The sequence below is a fragment of the Elephantulus edwardii genome, unplaced genomic scaffold, assembly GCF_000299155.1.
Source record: "Elephantulus edwardii isolate Elephantulus edwardi_28Jun2011 unplaced genomic scaffold, EleEdw1.0 scaffold00032, whole genome shotgun sequence".
Taxonomy (NCBI): Eukaryota; Metazoa; Chordata; class Mammalia; order Macroscelidea; family Macroscelididae; genus Elephantulus; species Elephantulus edwardii.
In genome coordinates this window covers 13,544,889-13,551,992 of record NW_006399782.1, presented here as the reverse complement: position 1 = coordinate 13,551,992, position 7,104 = coordinate 13,544,889, and the positions used below count along the sequence as shown (strand labels likewise).

General features: G+C 37.2%; 1 protein-coding gene across 1 annotated transcript in view; it reads right to left on the bottom strand.

Annotated features, from left to right (window-relative positions):
- The window catches only part of IGSF11 (immunoglobulin superfamily, member 11), a 54,981-nt gene that overhangs the window by 29,921 nt on the left and 17,956 nt on the right, over positions 1-7,104 (bottom strand). The gene's annotated exons all lie outside the window — the stretch shown is intronic.

Below are 7,104 nucleotides of genomic sequence, written 5' to 3'. Positions count from 1 at the left end.
ACTGCTTTCCACAGGGGTTGCACCATTTTACACTCCCACCAACAGTGAATCAGGGTTCCAGTTTCTCCACAACCTCGCCAGCATTTGTTGCTTGCCAAGTCTCTGTAAACTTTAATTAAAATTAATGAGAGAAAAGAAAAAGAAGTAACCAATGGGACAAAAATTAATATACCCAGATGAAAAAAGTTTCCCCCAATTTTATTTCTGCAGACTTTTAAGTTTTCAGGACTATTCACAGGATTTTATTTAAAACCAGTTAAAAATCTGATCCCAAACATTTTAAGGTTTTAAAGATATGACTTCCATTTGAGGAAACATGATGGCCCGAGCGACTGATCAATCTATAGATAAAACAGTATACACAGAGCTGATTTTCTGTAAGAAAGAAAACCAGAAACTCAACAGTGCAGGAACAATGAGGAAGCAAAGTCAGAGAAGGGTTCAGGGTAGCAGCTGCTACAGTTTCAATGTCTACAAAATCTATACAACAAGACTTGGTCTTGGGTGTCTGTGGATAAAACCTGAGATAGATAGATCACTCTAGGCAGCTAAAACTTTGAAGTGACTCCTTCAGTAAAATAAAGCCTAAAACTCTATTTACTTGTCCAAGTTATAATTATTACTAAAATAGCTAATATTCAGACTACTATGTACCAAAAGCTAGACAATAAATAAGGATGACAGAAGAATTAACGCCTTTGAGCTGGGGTACTGGAGAAGCGCACTGAACACCCCATGGATGGCCAAGAGAACAAAGAGGGTTTTTTTTCCCTTTTATTAAATATTTTGTTTTATTTATGAAATGTGGTATCTGTTAAAGTATATTTTTAGAAGTTTACAATAATAATAATTATAATGTGGTTTTGAACAGAACAGTGACAGTATATAATTGTATAGGCTTGTGGGAAAAATTTTTATTTAAATGTATGTATTTTTATTATTACTAATTTTAATGAATGTATATAGAGATTTTGGATTTCCATTCATTATTGCATTTTTCTCCCTGGAAAACAATTTTTTGTATGTATCTGGAACCACAAGTTGTTTTAAACAAAATTTTTCTAACATTTCTTAAAAAAATCAGAATGAGAAGACATATATACAAAGCATTTTTATCAAATCATGGTATCATAAGTAACTTTAAAGAGTCAGAATGCACAAAACCATTGTTAAATAACAAAGCAGTGGTGACCATAAAAACAGATATGTCTTGGAAAGGGTGTACACGGAGTATTCTTTGGAGGCAGGAATGATGAGACTTTGCTTCACATAGTTAGGACATGTTGCTAGGTGGTGTTATTCCTTGGAGAAGGACATGATGCTGAGAAGGGTAGAGGGTGGGCGAAGGAGAGGAAGACACTCAACTAGGTGGACTGAGATGATGACTGCTGCAATGGGCTCTTGGTGTGTCAGGAAGTGTGAGGATGGCACACTCAGGACAAAACTCATTTCAGATCTTTTGTTCATAGGGTGCTAAGAATTGTATTTAACTCCACAGCACCTAACAAAAACAACAACAACAACGTATCCAGCACTATTGTAAGCACTTTATGACTAACTTATTCAATAATTTCAATATTCTGGGAATTTTACTTAAGATATCTAAATATGACTTAATGTTTAGCATCACAGCAACCATGAGTTAACTCTGCACAGCAAATGGACAGACCAGCGCTATACCACTTGATGTCACTAGTGCTGTTAAAAAGTACAGTGTTCCAGGCAGATCTTTTTACTGGATAATTTACTTACTCCTTGGTTTAAAGAATACTTCAGAGAATGCACAAGGTTGAAGATTATGTCATAGCAACAGTGTCAGGGGATTATCCAGCTTCACAGCACAAAAAAAAATCTAGACTGACATGGAATTTTAAATTCTCCTCTACATTCTATTCCTTTTGATGAGGATTCTCATATAAAATAGTTGATCAAACTGTTTGTAATGGTTCCTGGGCACCCTCCAGTACTTCAGGTCTTATATAGCAACAAAAGAGACAGTTATTGAGAGAGGCCATTAACTATATAATACATTTCCTCTTAATGTATTCCTGTCTCTCCTCCTTCTCCTCCTCCCCTGCCCCTCCCCCTCCCCTTCCTCCTTTTTCTGTTGTTTCACTTGAGTAGAGATTAACTGTACATTAGATGACCACTTTCAAAGTCTTTTATGAAAAAGAAGTTCCAAACTTGCTACATTTATAGAGAGTCTATACAGGACTCTCCAAGCCAATAAACTGGTTTGGTGAAAACCCCAAAGGCTTTTAGAAAAAAAAATATACATAACTCACAGCCTTATGACAATGGCAAAAAGCAGTATCTGATTATAATCTTACTTAAGAAAGTGATAAGTATGAAGGAAAGAGCCATTCAAGAAGAGAAAGCCAGTAATAACTAAAAATGTAATAACAAATAATATGAAAGTTATATAAAATAAGTATCCTTAAAATGATTAAATATCTAAAGAGCCATTATAAATAAGATAAAAGCAGGATAGCATGTAAAAGAGAAACTTATCAAAATAAAAATGATTGTCAGAGAAATGTAAAAAAGCTCACATGGAATGTTAAGAGGGAACTGGAAGTCTGAAAGTTAACAACAGAAATGAAACAGAATATCAGAAAGAGATTAACATTTTTAAAAGTCATCAAAAGAGTTAGAATTCAGATATATAAAATTCAATATTGATACAAGAGTTAATAGGAAAGAAAAGCAAGACTAAGGAAAAGGCTATATCCAAAGATAAAATGATAAAGGATTTTCCAGAAAAACTGAAAGGCAAGAATCTCTTAATTCAAGAAGCACCACTAAAATCACCCATCAGGATAAATAAGAATACTTACCTGAATATATTTTAGGAGCTGGTTTTACATCAAAGACAAAAACAAAAAAGTCTGAAAATGCAAACGCCTGTAGAGGATTGATGGGTCAACAGTAGCTTTCACAAACCAAAAACAGAGGACAGAGATAATGGAAGAAGACTTTTAGCACTCTTGAGATGAAAACACTGATAATATATAAATCTATACTCATTTAAACTTACCAATCCTGAGTGTGAGAAAAACAAAAATATTTTTCAACTAAAAAAATTTAAGAGCATTCAGTATCTACAGATCAATGAACTAACTCCTGAGTGATCTCTTGTTCAGTAACAGGGAAACTTATCAAAGAGGTCATGTTAAGATAAAATATTGGTATTCTTCTGGATAAATATAAATAAAAGTGACAATAAACATATTAATAACAGCAACTGTACTGAGTATAACTAACCAGGGAGAGAGAAACAAAAAATAAGGCAGAAAAAAAAAAATACAAAGTCAAGACAATGAGAAAGAATGCAGCGAAGAGATAATAGACACCACTGCTAGGTGCCATCAAGTTGCATACAACTCACAGCACCCTGTTGTTGTTGTTGTGTGCCATCGAGTCGCTTGCGACTCATAGTGACCCTATGTACAAGATCTCTAAACGCTCTTCTATCCTGTACTAACCTAGCCATCTCAAATGCACTTATTCCCACTGCTCCAGTCACAGACTTGATCCATCTCATCGAAGGTCTTCCTCTCCTTCGCTGCCCGCCCCTCCACTCTGCCAAACAAGATGTCCCTCTCCAAGGACCAGTCCCTCCTTGCAATACCCAAAGTATGTCAGATGAAGTTTCAGAATCCTTGACTCCAAAGAGCCTTCTGGCTTCACCCTCTCCAGGACAAACCTGTTTGTTCTCCTAGCAGTCCGTGGTATATTAAACACTCTTCTCCAGCACCAAAGCTCAAAGGCATCAATTCTCTTTCTATCATCCTTAGTCACTGTCCAACTCTCTGATGCATAGCATGTAATTGCAAAGACTATAGCCCGGATCAGGCGCACCTTAGTCTCCAGCCTGACGTCGTTGCACTTCAGTACTCTTGAGAGGTCCCTCACAGCCGACTTTCCCAACACAATTTGTCTCTTGATTTCCTGGCTGCTGGTACCAAGAGTATTGACTGTGGAGCCAAGCAAACTAGAAGTGTTAACTATCTCAATCTCTTCACCATTCATACTGATGCTGCCAATTGGCCCATTGGTGAGAATCTTTGTTTTCTTGATGTTGAGCTTCAATCCATACTAAAGACTGCAGTCCTTGATCTTCTGCAGCAAGCGCTTCAGGTCCTCCTCAGTTTCAGCAAGCAGAGTTGTGTCATCTGCATAAGGCAGGTTGTTGATGACTCTTCCACCAATCCTGATGCCACATTCCTCTTCATATAGCCCAGTGTCTCGGATGATCTGTTCTGCATACAGATTGAAAAGGTATGGAGCAAGAATACATCCCTGACAAACCCCCTTCTTGATTTTGAAATATGTAGTGTCTCCTTGCTCTGTTCTGACAACTGCCTCTTGGTCCAAGTATAGGTTTCCCATTAGCACAATCAAATGTTCTGGGATTCCCATTCTTCTCAGAGACAGCCACAGCTTGTTGTGATCCACACAGTCAAAAGCCTTTGCATAGTCAATGAAGCACAGATAGACATTCTTCTGGTATTCTTTGCTTTCTGCCAAGATCCATCTAACATTAGCTATAATATTCCTAGTACCATGACCTCTTCTAAATCCAGCCTGCACATCTGACAGTTCTCTGTTGACACACTGTTCCAAACGTTTTTGGATAATTTTCAGCAGAATCTTGCTTGCATGTGATATTAATGATATTGTTCGATAATCTCCACACTCTGTTGGGCCACCTTTCTTTGGAACGGGAACAAATATTGATCTCTTCCAGTCAGTTGGCCAGCTGGCTGTTTTCCAGATTTCTTGGCACAACTTAATGGGCACATCCAGGCCAGAGTCTGTTTGTTGAAATACGTTAAGTGGTATGCCGTCAACTCCTGGAGCCTTGTTTTTTGCCAATTCCTTCAGAGTAATTTGAACTTCCTCCTTCATCACCATAGACTCAAACTCATATGTCATTTCATGAAACTCTTCTGTGACAGCCAATTCCTTCTGATACAGTAACTCTGTGTATTCCTTCCATCTTCTCTTGATACTTCCTGGATCATTTAATATTCTACCCAAAGTATCCTTAAGTATTGCCACCTGTGGCTTGAATTTGTTTTTCAGCTCCTTCAACTTAAGAAATCCTGAGCGAGTTCAGCCCTTTACATTTTCTGACTCCAACTCTCTGCACATTTCATTATAGTATCTTGCTTTGTCGTCCTGGGCTGCCTTTCGAAATTTTCTGCTTAGCTCTTTGATTTCTTGGTTTCTTCCTTTAGCTTTGGCTTCTCAATGCTCTAATGCAATGTTCAGAGTCTCATCTGGCATCCATCTTGGTCTTTTCTTCTTTTTCAGCCTTTGTAATGATCTTTTGCATTCTTTATGGATGATTTTCTTGATACACTCCCAGAGCTCATTTGGTCTACGCTCATTGGTGTTCAAGGCCTCAAACCTGTTCCTGAGATGGTTTTGAAATTCACAGCACCCTATGAACAAAAAAAATCTAAACTCTGTCCTATCCTGCACCATTCTCATCGTGTCCAACACAACACTTGATCCCATTTTCACAGTCACTGTATCAGTCCAACTCATTGGGGATCTTCCTCTTCCTCACTGAGTCTTCACCTTTCCAAGTATGTCTCTTTGCAAGTAAAACTTCTCCTAACAATATGCCCAAAGTATGTGAGATGAAGCTTCGCCATTCTTCTCTCCAAGGATCACTCTGGTTGTCCTATTTCCAAGATATTATGGTTTGTTTTTTTGGCAGTTCTTGTGTTATTCAGTACTCTTCTTCAACAACACAACTCAAAAGCACTGATTATTCTTCAATCATCCTTATTCATCATCCAGTTCTCACATGCCGAGCAAGTGACTGGGAAAACCATGGCATGAATCAGGTGCACCTTAATCTTTAAAATGACATCACTGTTTGTTAGGACTTTGGAGCGATTCCCTGACAGCAGGTGTCTCCTAATCTCCTGACAGCTGGAACCATTACTGAAATTGTCAATAATGAAATAATTATCACCTATCATGATGTTACCTAATTACCTACTGAAGAGAATTTTTATATTCTTGATGTTTAAATATATTCCATATTGACGGCGATAGTACTTGATCTTCTACAGTAAACAACTCAAGTCATCCTTACTACTGGAAACCAAGGTTGTGTTGCCTGTACAAGACAGGTTGTTGATGAAGTCTCAAAAACTGATACTATGTTATTCTTCATAAAATCCAGCTTTTCCAATGATTTACTCTTCATGCAAATTGAAAGTATGGAGAAAGGAGATAGCCTTGATGAACATCTTTCTTGATTTTAAACCATACAGTGCTCCCTTGATGTGTTTGGACAACAGCTTCTTCACCTAGGTATATATTTTCACATAAGAATAATTAAATGGTCTGGAACTCCCGTTCTTCTCAATGTTACACATAGTTTGTTATGATCCACATGGCCAAATGCCTTTGTATAGTCAATAAAACACAAACACATTTCTAGTACTCTCTACTTTCAACCAGGATTCATCTGACATCAGCAATAATATTCCTGGAGCCATGGACTCTTCTAAACCCACCTTGAACTTCTAACAGTTCTCTGTTCTAGTTGTTTCTGGATGGTCTTCAGCATTATTTTGTTTGCATGATACTAATGTTATTGTTGGATCATTTCCATATTCTTTTGGATCATCTTTCTCAGAAATGGGAACAAATATGGATTTCTTCCAGTCAGTTTGTCAGGTAGCTATATAGATACAGATATATATTTATAGATGCAGGTATAGATATATATAAATAAGCAAAAAATATGAGAAAAGCTTAATAGTCTTAATGGAAAGAATTTTAAAAAACCCAACATACATACTTGAAAATTTTAGAGTAACCATTAAACATGAAAAATAGCATTAAAATCTCAAAAGTAAAGGAGAATTTGTCTACAAACACAGCAACCACAAAAACCTGTGTGCCAACATTATTATTTTTAGAGTCAACATAGAGTCAACCCTGACTCAGAGCGACCTTGTGAATGACCAACCTGAACTCTGCACTATCCTGCGCCATCCTCATCATCTCTTCCATTCTTGAGCCTATTATTACAGTCACTGTGGCAAACCATCTCATTGAGGGTCTTTCCTTCCT